We start from the raw sequence: 13,693 nt of genomic DNA, 5'->3' as shown, positions 1-13,693 counted from the left end.
TACCATGAAAACACTAGTACTAATCAAGTTCTATGAATCATGACTATTTTCAGAGTTTTCTACCATCAAAACTAAGCAAAGTGTATAGAGATCCTAAAACAAGGTTAATACTTAAACTCTTATAGTAAAACATTGCTCACTTCATGCTATCATAGATAGAAAAAGATAGATCACTAAACATAATAGCACCATAAGTAACCCATAAGTCACATGAAATCTAGAATAAATGTGCTAGTATTTTGCATTAAGGAACAAACAATCATGATGTGATGAGTGATGCAACTAACAAAATTTTATTATGCAAAAGAAATAAGCAAACTAAACCAAATGCATCTAATGCATCCCCCCAGACTTAAACTTTTCATTGTCCCAATGAAAACTAAAAACAATGTGGAGGGGATTAAAAGTAAGAGAAGTTACCAAATAATGTGTGTCAAATGCCCATGTCATTAACTTCTCCATCATGTAATTGCCCTCCTCCTAATCTTTGAATCCTATAAAAGAAGACTGACAACAAAAATTAAGTAGAGGATACATATTTATTATAAAGAAATGAAACTAGAAAGAACTAAAAACATGAATGATAACAAAGAAAATAAACTTGGGTTGCCTCCTAAGTAGCGATTGTTTAAGGTCATTAGCTCGACCACCTCATTAGATTCATCTAAATCTCGATCTTGGAGGGATAAGATATTTTAGAAGCCTCTTACCAAGGGCTCTCAGTTTTTCAACAAATATGCTCTCTTTCAAAGGTTCAACCTTATCTTGTCCTTGTGACTCCTGTACAACATATGTCCTACCACCACCATGCTTAAAAAAGAATTTATTAGTAAAAGTAGATAAATCAATTGAAATTTGACTTTTACTAATCACTAATGTAAGTAAATCATCGAACATGGTTTGGAATTTAGATAAGGAAGGTGTGGCTCAAGTGGTGTCTTTCTAAAAGAGGTGATTCTTGAGACATTGCTTTTATTGCACAAGTCCCTACACTCTCGATATCAACTAGTTTATGTCCTACATCATCTAAAGTGACTAATGGTTGTGTGACTAAGGGGAGTGATTCTTGAGTCATCCCTACACATCCCACCATAACGTGACTGTAAATTGGTTTATATGTAGGAAGGGAAGGCTCTTCTAGATCTTCGATATTAGGAAGTAATGGAATTAAAGTGGTGCACTCCTTTATCAAAGTCTTAGATTCAAGATCCTCAAGTTCATCACAACGTTTTCTTATCATAGACTCAAGATTATCTTAAATTCTATTATTTGTCGAGCCTATACTATCAAGAGTATCATGCATTTTCTTAATGTCCTTGAGTGATTCAGCTTGAATAGCTAGAAGCTCTTCTAAACGTTTTAACATTCTATCCTCAAATAATTAAGCTTCCATAGCATCTACATAATTGCCTTGTCCCTTAGTAAAGCTAAAAGAAAATTGGGGGGCATTCGAGTCAGAGCCATATCTGTGTGAATTTGATGAGGTAATTTCATCAATTTTTCTATCAAGTTCATCTATTGATGTTCCCAAATTGCATAGCTTATAGCAACTCTCAATTGAATGGCCTATTTCATTGCAAGCTTTACAAAAATTTTGCTCTGACCTATGATTAAAGTTAGAGAAAACACCTTTCTTTCAACATGCATTCTATATGGGTGGTTAAACAATATTGGACAATTATCATATATATGACCAGTTGCACAACAAAATTCACAGAAAAGAGTATTAGAGTTCATAACAGACATTTGGTCAAACTTTTGAAATAGAGCTTTCAATCTAGTAACCAGTTTAAACATGTCCATCTAAATGATTAAAATCAGACCAGCATAGACATGTAGGAAAAAAATGTAGAATTAAAAACAAAGTAAAAAAACAATGCATAATGAAAACAAGAAATAAAATGTAAAAAAGAAAAAAAAAAGTGTAACTCATATGCTAACCAACTAATGTTAATCGAAAACAGTCCCCAGCAACGACGCCAAAAACTTGTTACATCACCATAAGTGTACGGTTATGTCGTCAGTAATATAAAAGATTATCATATCCACAGGGATTGTTGATTAAGCACTAGTTAACTTTGCACGGCGAATTATCTAAACAAACGTGGAAAAAGAGAGAAAGAGAAAGAGAAGAGGGAAGGGAGAGAATGGATCTCGAGAGGGGTTGAGCTAATAGGAGGGAGGATGATAGATTCTAGGATTTCGATTTCCTTGTAATGCTAGGCGATGTTACATAGATTGCTCAGCTCCTATCCTCTATGTTCATGCTCTTGTAGGAAGTTAGATTCATTACCGACTCTCCCCTGCAGTGGATAAGCCGGCATGATCTCCTACTCCATGTCCTATATTACTAAATGGAAGTAATTCCTATGAAGTCCCTTTAATGGGGCAGCCCTATCACGACGCCCCACGGTCATACAAGATAGAAACACACTAACACACAATAACATAGAAATAGAAATAGAGATTACATCTGATCCCCTACTTCCTTGTGGAGATTTGCTTCTCTTTTCAAGGTGATACCCTAATGTTCATTTAATGGGGCAGCCCTGTCATGATGCCCCACGGTAATACAATCTAGGGTATCCCCCCTACGAGATTAACAATTCTACACGACCATTTGATAGAATATGCAAAAGATATATATAAGCATTCACACACACACACCATCAAACATGAACAAGGTATCAACAAGTCATTGAATAGAATCATGGCAAGTCTACATAGTTTTACATCATCCATCACATCACATATACTCCCTAGTCTTAGATCTAGAGATCTACTCCATTGCTAAGGAAGAAGAACAAACCCGAAAAATAAAATAAAGCATACTTACTGTTGGAGCACTCTAGGTGCCCTAGGTTTTGATGTTTGGACAAAGGTTTAAGTTAGGTTTATTATTGTATTTGATATGCATTGTGAGTGTGCAGGATACAGGTACAACAAGGAAAGTCCAAGTGTGATCTTGGCAAAGGAGGAAAGTCTAAGGATGAGTCTTGGCGGTGTAAGTTCAAGTATGTAGTCTTGCCAACGTAAGTCCAAGTGTGACTTGGCAATAGATGAAGTCCTGGAGGTGAGGAGCCTCTTGGCAAAGGAAGACCCGACAATAAAGACAAGGCCGAAGGAATCTCCAGAAGGCAAGATGTGAAGGATGGGGAGACATCCGAGGGACGCGAGGCTGATGGAGGAGGCTAGAAGGCCAGGTCTAGGTTGGTCGGGTGAGGACGAGTGCTAAGTGATTGTACTCGGGGAAAAATCCTATGGTTTTTAGGGTTTACTGTAGCAGTACTATAGCGACAATGTAGCAGTACTGTTGTGACATTGTAGCAGTACTGTAGCAGTTGACTGGTTACTGTAGCAATCGACTGGTACACTGTAGAAGTCGACTGGTACACTATAGCAGTCGACTGGTAGTCAAACGTTGGGTAACGGTCGGCTTCAAGGACCAGTCGACTGGTGCATACACCAGTCGACTGGTAGCGGGAAAACAGCTTAGTGTTTTCCTCTCGTGCTCTATTTAATAGAGCTCAAGGTGCTTGGGCATTGTTGACGAAATAGACTTGGTTAAAGCCTATTAGAGTCTCCCAAGCCTTCGTGTGATCATGTGTGCTTGTATTCAAGTGTTTGTGACGAGGTTTCTCCACCGACAAGGAGCTTGAGCTAGCCGGAGGTTTTCCGAGGACTAATCCACCGACGGATTGAGGGATCGTCCACCTTACGGACACGCCGTGGAGTAGGTGCAAGTTATCTCTGAACCACGTAAAGGAACGTGTTAGCGGTTTGCATCTCTTCCTTTGTATTTAGCTTTCATATTTGTATTCGTGGTTGTATTCTTTGTTTTCCGCTGTGCACTAACGAATACGTCGGAAGCGATCGATTTGGGTGAGACGCTATTCACCCCCCCCCCTCTAGCGACGTCAAGGTCCCAACAAGTGGTATCAGAGCGAGGGCGCTCTTCTACGGACTAACCGCCAAGAGAGCAAGAAGCTAGAGGAAGAAGAAGATGGAGTCCGAAGGACTGCTCGGATGGGATATCCGAATTCCACCTCCGTACGACAAAGAAGACTTTAATTATTGGAGGAAGAGGTTGGAGACATGGTTCCAAATGGATTGGAACCAATGGGTTGTCTTGAGTGACCCATTTGAAGCTCCTACGGACAAGAAGGGTAAATGCCTCCGACCTCGGCATTGGACCGAAGAGCAACGGGAGCAATCGAAGGCGGGCAAGGAGGTAATGAGAATTTTACATAGTTTACTACCTTCTAATATTTTGTTAAGTGTAGGTGAAACCACAAATGCAAGTGATCTTTGGAAAAAGATCATTGCCTATCATGAAGACCCTACAAAAATCCAAGGAGTGGAAGAGCCCAAGGAGAAGGGTTCATTGGTCCAAGAAGAGAAGGACCAATCAAATGTTGACATGAACTCAACATCCGAGAAGGAGAAGGAAGATGAGGAGGTATCATCCACATCATAAAGGGAGGAAGAAGTGGAACCGTCCACATCTTCAAGTGAAGAGGAAGAAGAGCAATCCAAGGAAGAGGAGATCTTGGAAGCTCAACGCTCCACCTCAACTACCAAGAAGAGCACAAAGGACCACATCAAATGCTTTGAGTGTGGTAAGATAGGGAACTACAAGAGTAGGTGTCCTTCGCTCAAGAAGGTAAAGGAGGTAAACCCTAAACTCACTAAAGTTAATTTAGAAACTAATGTGAGTTGTAGGAAGAAGAAGAAGAAGGAGAAGAAGCATATTAGGTGCTTTACATGTGGTGAGTGGGGTCACTATCACACAAAGTGCCCAAGGAGAGGAGAGCTCAAGAAATTGGTGCACTTGAAGAAGTGGGAGAAGAAGAGAGCTTCAAGGGTAAGGGTGGTAAACCCTAATTTGAATGCTAGTTCAAATTTAAATCGTTTTAATGCTAATTATCATGAAAGTAGGAAGCATGATGACACTAAGGGTAAATATATTCCTCCTCATGCTAGATTTATCGCACCTAAGGCTAGGAAGGTAGATAACAATTTAGGCAATAACTCTAAGGATTATAGATATATGCCTAGATATAGAAATGCTCATAGGGGTCAAGAAAAATCCAAGTCTATGGATTCAATGATGGAAAACCAAGTCTTGAGGTCAAGACTTGATAATTTAGAAAGAACCCTAGCAAGAATGGAAAATATTCTTAGGGGTCAAAATGAGCATAACCTAGGAAAAGCTAGACAAGAGCCATCCAATGGCTATATATGTTTGGGATACAAACCTAAAGCCAAGAAGGATGTGACTTCCTTTCATAGGGTTCCATATAGTTATGGGACCAACCCTAGGTTTAGAGGTCAAGTCAAAGATACTAGGGAAGGAATCCCTAAAAGTACTTTTAGCAAGACCAATGTGACGAAGACTTCTAAGAAGTCTAACAAAGTCACAAAGAAGGTTACAAGGGAAGTTATTCCTAGAAGTGACCTAGTAGAAGTGACCAAGGCTTCTAAGAAGCCTAGAAAGGTCCTTAGGAAGGTATCTAGGGAAGTCATCCCTAGTGAGTACCTAGAGCATCCAAGGAGCACCAATAGGTTTTGGGTTCCTAGGAGCATATTCTCTACACCCTAGATGGGTTTAGAGAGTGTCAACTCAAATTGGAAGGGTAGTTAACCTAACCTTATTAAAGTTGACACTTGAGAGTATTTTCAAGGTTATTGTTAACCTTTGAAAATGAAAAGGATGATAAGTGTTACTCTTTGAAAGAGTAAAATGTGTCAAAGTTTGAGGAGTTGAATCTAATTTAAATTGACACACTTGAGAGAAGCAAAAGTAATGTCAAATTTGGAATTCGGCATTTTATTATGGAATTAAGGGAAATGTAAACCTTAATCCAAATTATCACTCTTGGAGAGAGTAACATGTGTCAAAGCTTAAGGAATTATCTTTGAATTAAATTGGCACAATTTGGAGAATCATAAGAAATACTAAGTTGGGATTTTGGTATCTTCTTAGTGATTTAAGAGAAATCTAGGTCCTAATGTAAAATGTTTACTCTTTGGAAGAGTAAAATGTGTCAAACATTGAGGATTTGAACTTAATTTAAATTAACACATTTAAAAAAGGATAAGAAATGCCAAGTTGGGGTTTTGGCATTTTCTTAGAAGGTTAAAGGCGAATCTAAGCCTTAATTTAATTTCATTTACTCTTTGAAAGAGTAAAATGTGCCATATTTTGAGAAATTTGTTTAAGTTAAAATGGCACAAATTTAGAAAGGGAAAAGAAATGTCAAAATTGGGTTTTGTCATTTTCATGAGAAATCATGGGCAATCTAGGGTTAAATTTTGAGTTAGCTAGGTTTAAGGACACTTAGATAGGTAATCTAGGTATCTTATGTATTCTAATTTGTCATGCTTTGTTTGTCCATCATATGTCATGATATCATATTTATTTTTTTCATTCATCTTTATTATGAAAAACACAAAAATATCATGTCATGACATACATACATCATGTAGTTATAGCATATTTTTCTTTTAAAAATTGCTTATTTTGATGTATGCCATAAAACATCATGTATTATTTTAATTTCCTTGTAATTAAGGACAAAAGGCATTTATTAAGAATGGTAAATATCCCAACAAGTGGGATTATAACAAATGACATCCTAGGTGGATGATCACAAGTTTCATAATGCCTAGATAGATATGCATGATCCCTTAGTTTAGGGCAAGACCAAATATACATCTCACAAAGAACTATAAGGTGACTTATATGTGTTTTAATACATGTTAGATACAAGTGAGATGTTAAGATGGTGAACTAAACTCAAGATGCTGATCTAGTGCATCTTGTTGAGTTTTAGGTTCATCAAAACACATAGTTATGTGTCTTCCAATCATTGGGAAAGCTAATGTACAAGTCATATGCATTGAGCCCAAAGAATGTGGTTGGATATTGGTTTTGAAAAAGATTTCAAAATACTTTTGAAAAACCTTGGTGAAGACTATCTTTTAATAGTAATCATCATTGGAAAGTTAGACACAAACTAGGAGAAAACATTGAAGTTTTCAAGAGTTTTCAAATTTGTGTCAATCTTTGAAAATAAGAAGTACTTTCATAGAAAGCTATTTCTCCTTGATAAAGTATACCCTAAATAATGTCTACATGAGTTTTCATGATTTTTAGAATTTTGTAAAATTTTTGGGGAGTTTCTGAGGTTTAGTTTCATTATTGAATTTTGAACCTCAAAACTTTGAGTTTTGGTTTTCCTAATTATTTAGGAACCCCAAGTCATTGTTGGTGCAATGATAGAAATTTGACCATGTTTTTAAGGGGGAGTTACTCTTTGAAAACATAAAAATCTTTTCAAAGACCAAAAGGAGGTCAAGTGTTAAGGTAGCACATGATATTGGTATGGGAGGTGTTACCAAGAACAAGGGAGAGTCATCCAAGGCCAATAAGAAGGAATATGCTAGGGTAGCATATAATTATAGCAAGGATAAGGTGTCCAAGATTAAGGACAAGAAGAAATTAACCAAAGATAAGGTGTCTAAAGTTAAGAATGAGAGTTTTGTAGGCCAAGTATCACCTAAGGTGCACCGAAGTGACCTAGTCATAGTAAATGAGTCACCTAGGGGGTGGCTAAGATTAAGAGCTCAAGAGGGAGCTCAAAGAGTCTTTGGGACATATGGTAAATGATCTTATGTGAACCAAGATGTGCCAAAGGGATTAGAGATGGATTTGAGTTTCTATTATACTTGGTTGGCACAATTAGGTTAAGTTTCATGCATGAAAATATGACATTGAGGTTATATTACATGAAAATTAGTTTTTGATGTATATATGCCATATAAACTAATTCTAGGGATGTATTATGATTTAGTATGGGCAGATACATCAAGAGGAAGTCAAAACTAGGACTTTAGGTCAATGTTCAATTGAACCATTTAGCTAGTTTTAAATTTTGTGTCAATCTTGGGATCTGTGATAAATATATTTTTATATATATTTTTTCCAAGTAGAAAAGGTTAAAATAGATCTCTTCACAAAATTTGGGAATTTTTGGAGGTTTGTGGAATTTTTGGTGCATTTCTGAAGTCGGTCAGAAAAGGCTGATTTTTATAGAAATAAGATACCAGTCGACTGCTGCAGATACCAGTCGACTGGTAACAATATTTTTAAGCATAGAATGTCTCTGTAAGCTCATTTTGATAAGGACAGTCGACTGGTTCCGATACCAGTCGACTGGTAACAGTGTATTTCGAACACATAAGGTTCTGTGAGTAGAAATCGAAGGGGTCAGTCGACTGGTACCTAGTTCAGTCGACTGATATCAGCCTAAAAGTGTTTTTCAATGTTGCTCTTGACCATGTCAACTCGTTTAAATGTATAAAATCCATGGGGGATAAATACATGAGTTTAGGGTCAATTTGGATGACATTTTCAACAATTGGGATATTGTTGGATCTCTTTTTGATGTATGGCAAAGGGGGAGAAGTTTAGGTTTAAGTGGAAACCTATACACCTTTGCAAGAAATCCTAACTCGAGGGGGAGCTTAGGTGAAGGGGGAGCAATTGTTTAGGCAAAGGGGGAGAAGTTTACTTTTACGGGAAATCCTAGCTCAAGGGAGAGCTTAGGTGAAGGAGGAGCCTAGGGATTTAGGTTCCATTATTTATGCATGAGTTGATTTGCATATTTATTTACATATGTATTGTATTTATGTTTCCCTAACTTAAACAGGTTGCCAAACATCAAAAAGGGGGAGATTGTTGGAGCAATCTAGGTGCCCTAGGTTTTGATGTTTGGACAAAGGTTTAAGTTAGGTTTATTATTGTATTTGATATGCATTGTGAGTGTGCAGGATACAGGTACAACAAGGAAAGTCCAAGTGTGATCTTGGCAAAGGAGGAAAGTCCAAGGATGAGTCTTGGCGGTGTAAGTCCAAGTATGTAGTCTTGGCAACGTAAGTCCAAGTGTGACTTGGCAATGGATGAAGTCCCGGAGGTGAGGAGCCTCTTGGCAAAGGAAGACCCGACAATAAAGACAAGGCCGAAAGAATCTCCAGAAGGCAAGATGTGAAGGATGGGGAGACATCTGAGGGACGCGAGGCTGATGGAGGAGGCTAGAAGGCTAGGTCTAGGTTGGTCGGGTGAGGACGAGTACTGAGTGATTGTACTCGGGACAAAATCCTATGATTTTTAGGGTACTGTAGCAGTACTGTAGCGACACTGTAGCAGTACTATTATGACACTGTAGCAGTCGACTGGTTACTGTAGCAGTCGACTGGTACACTGTAGCAGTCGACTGGTAGTCGAACGTTGGGTAACGGTTGGCTTCAAGGACTAGTCGATTGGTGCATACACCAGTCGACTGGTAGCGGGAAAACAGCTTAGTGTTTTCCTCTCGAGCTCTGTTTAATATGGCTCAAGGTGCTTGGGCATTGTTGATGAAATAGACTTGGTTAAAGCCTATTAGAGTCTCCCAAGCCTTCGTGTGATCGTGTGTGCTTGTATTCAAGTGTTTGTGGCGAGGTTTCTCCACCGACAAGGAGCTTGAGCTAGCCGGAGGTTTTCCGGGGACTAATCCACCGACGGATTGAGGGATCGTCCACCTTACGGACACGCCGTGGAGTAGGAGCAAGTTATCTCCGAACCACGTAAAGGAACGTGTTAGCGGTTTGCATCTCTTCCTTTGTATTTAGCTTTCATATTTGTATTCGTGGTTGTATTCTTTGTTTTCCGCTGTGCACTAACGAATACGTAGGAAGCGATCGATTTGGGTGAGACGCTATTCACCCCCCCCCCTCTAGCGACGTCAAGGTCCCAACACTTACAACCCTAGATCCGAGAAGAAGGGGAAGAAGAGATGTTTGCCGATAATTACGATGTCTTGGGGATGCCTTCTTCTCTGGAGATGGACGGATCATGAAGTAATGGAGGAGAATAAAGCTTTAGGGTTTTCTCCTAAGGGGAGAACCCTTTCCCCTTAGGAGAGGGGCGAAGTCCCAACCCCAAGATGAGTCAAAGAATGGGGATCTTGACCCTTTTATACCTCCTCCAAGTTGCCTAGGAAAACCAGGATTATAGTGGTTCGATAAACCGAGCTTTTCACCCATTAAACCAAGTTTTCTCGTGATTCACCCTGAACCAAAGTTGTAGCTCTTGAAATTATATTCATTCTGATACTTGTATCGAGCCCTGGCTCCAACCGAGCGTAAAGTTATGGTGGTTCAAAGTTTGGTCTGTAGTCTGGGCGGAGTCCAGTTGAACCCGCGGTTAGGAGGCATGGCCATGCCATTTAGCATGGGCAGATAATGCTTTCTCTCTGTTGGATCTGAAGTAAAGTTGTATATCTTGAAGTCAGCTACGTTTTGGTATAAAGAACATCTCGAAACTCCAACGGAGCACAAAGGTATGGCCAAATTACGATCAGTCTGTAATCTGCCCAAAATTTAGCACAGCTCTGTTTTGGCGTGGCACGACCCGTGTTCTTCATCACACGGCCGTGTGGAATCCACACGACCTCACACGGTTTCCTCTTGGGTTGTGTGGCTCACACGACCATGACCCTCTTCTTCTCTACCGAGGTCACACAGCCGTGTGGATTCACATGGTCGTGGCCTTCCTCGCCACTAGAAACTTAACACGGTCGTGTCATTTGGTACGACCGTGTGCTGCTTGGACATGGGGGGTTGACACGGCCTCTGGAGAAATGGCACGGTCATGCTATTTGGCATGGCTTTACCTTGCTCTGCTCCTAGATTGTTGACACGGTCGTGTGGGTCACACGGTCGTGGTCCTCCTTGCCTCTGGAACATTGGCATGATCGTGCCAATTGGCACGGCCAAAGCAAGATAATGGCCACACAGCCATGTGGCATACATGGCCCAAGCTAGATTTCCTCCGGAGTTGCTCAGTGTGTATTTTTGCTCCATTTTTGCTTCAAATAGTGTCCTATCAATCAAAATAAGCAAAGAGCAGATCTTCGAATAGAATATAATGAAAGTATGACATTATAATGAAATAGGGTGCAATAAACATAGATTATGCTCATGAAATACAAGTAAATGTACGTCAAAGTATGCATAAAAATGTATATAATCTACACACATCACCTCCTAATATCTCACTTGTATCTAATGTGCACTAAAATACATATAAGTCAACTTATAGTCCTTGTAAGATATAGATTTTGCTTTTGCCCTAAACTAAGGAATCATGTATTTCTATCTAGGTATTTTAAAATTGATCGTCCACCTAGGATGTCACTTGTTGATTAATGTCATTGTTCTTAATTTGTAAAAAAAGTAAAATAATGCATGATGATTTATAGCATAGATCAAAGTGAGTATTTTTTAAAAAAGAAAACATACTATAGCTACTTGATATATGTATGACGTGACATGATATTTTTTATTTTTCATAACAAATATGAATGTAAAATATAATGTCATGACATATGATAGACAAACAATTATAGCAATTTAGCATAAATAATATACCTAGATTATCTATCTAGTATCCTAATTAATTACTAAACTAAAATTAATCCTAAGTTGCCCCATTTTTCTCCTAAGAAAATGTCACAATCCCAAATTAATATTTCTTTGCCTCTATCCTAATTTTGTTAATTTAATTAAGTCCAAATCTTTAAATTTTGGCACATTTTTATTCTTTCAAAGAGTAAACAATTAATCCTTCTCATTTTCAAGGAGTACAACTACCTTAAAAATGTCCTCCAAGTATCAACTTCTTCAAGATTAGGTTAACTACCCTTCCAATTGGAATTGGCACTCTCTAAACCCATCTAGGGTATTGAGAATATACTCCTAGGAACTCAAAACCGATTGGTGCTCCTTAGGTGTTCTAAGTATTCACTAGGGATTACTTCCCTCGATACTATCTTAATGACCTTCCTAGACTTCTTAGAAGTCTTGGTCATATGTGACTCCTCACAGTTAACGCTAGGGATAGCCTCCCTTGTGACGTTCTTAATGACTCTCTTAGGCTTCTTAAAAGCCTTAGTCACATTGGACTCCTCAAGGTTGACTCTAGGGATAACCTCCTTTGTAGCCTTGACTTGACCACTTGACCTAAGGTTAGTTCCATAGCTATATGAAACTCTATGGTATGAAGTCACATCCTTTTTACCTTTAGGTTTGTGCCCCAAATCTTTATAGTCATTGAATGACTCTTTCTTATCTATTCCTAGGTTTTTGTTCTAGGACTTTTAATGATATTTTTCATTCTTTTTAGGGTATTTTCTAATTTATCAAGTCTTAACCTCAAGGCTTGATTTTTAATTTTTAAATCCTTGGATGTAGATTTTTCCAGATTTCCTTGGGCATTTCTATTTCTAAGCCTATATCTATAATCCTGAGAGTTTTTGCCCAAATTATCCTCTACCTTCCTATCCTTAGGTAAGGTAGTCCTACCATAATATGTTATATATTTTTCCTTAATCCTATCATGCTTTCTATTTTCATGATAAATAACATTAAAATGATATAAATTAGACTTAGCATGCTTTTTATCATGAATAAAAGGAATACCATTAACTAATGGTACCTTGGAGTTATTCTTAAAAACTCCCCCTTGACTCTTGACCGGAATCTTCCTCCTTGGGCATTGACTCCGATAGTGCCCCTTTTTCTTGCACAAGAAATACACAATGTGTTCCTTGCCTTGGCGTACTACGGGGTCAACTTTCTTGGGCTTCTCCGTGCCCTTTGGTGTTGGTTGGCCATTCTTCTTGGTCAATTTAGCGCACTTACTTTTGTAATACCCTTTCTCCCTACACTAAAAATAAATAATATGATTTTTATTATTGAAAATTGAGGTTTTTTATACCTTCATTTATAGGGTTAGCATTTTCTTCTCTTGATCCTGATGTAGAGGTCTCTTCTTGATATGACATTGATCTACACTCCCCATCAATCCTTGAGGTGGATACCTCTTCATCTTCATCCTCGGATGATGAGAACCTCTCAACCTCTGAATCCCCATGCTCACAAACAAAGAGTATGCCCCTTTACCTTTGTCTTGACATTCTCTTGAGGATGGATCTTCTTGTTCTTGATCCATTGAATCTCCCTGTTTAGATTTGTCTTAATTTGATATAGTGGAGGGATCTTCATGAATTCTTATCAACTTGTTCCAAAGCTCCTTTGTTTCTTGATAATCTCTAATTTTGTACACAATAGTGCTAGGCAATAGATAGACCAACAATTTGGTCACTTTGTCATTGACCTCGCATCTTCAAATTTGCTCCTCACTCAAATTGTTTCTCTTGATGAGCTTGTCTTTTGAATCCTTTGGAGCTTCAAAGCCTTCCATTAGAGCAAACCATTGCTCTATCTCCATCATCAAGAAATTTTCAATCCTTGATTTCTAAAGATTAAAGCTTGTCATTGTGAATGGTGGAGGCATCCTTATATCAAATTCGAGTCCATCTCGAAAATTCATCTTCAAGTTGAGCTCCTTTTTGATGAAGTCTTTGACTTTGTTGACTTTAGGGCTTCAACTTCTTCATCTTCCTCTAGTTCATTGCCCTTCCGGCGATAAGTCCAGTGAAGAGTGACCTCACTCTGATACCACTTGTTGGGATACTTTAGAGCGAGAGAGGGGGTAAATAGCTCGCTCGCTTTGAATGATGATGATTTGCAGTGGAATACTTGAGGCAAACTCCTCCAATGCTAACAAGATAGATTTACTTAGTAC

This window comes from Zingiber officinale, chromosome 2A (genome assembly GCF_018446385.1).
Source record: "Zingiber officinale cultivar Zhangliang chromosome 2A, Zo_v1.1, whole genome shotgun sequence".
NCBI lineage: Eukaryota > Viridiplantae > Streptophyta > Magnoliopsida > Zingiberales > Zingiberaceae > Zingiber > Zingiber officinale.
This window is presented reverse-complemented; position numbering follows the sequence as displayed.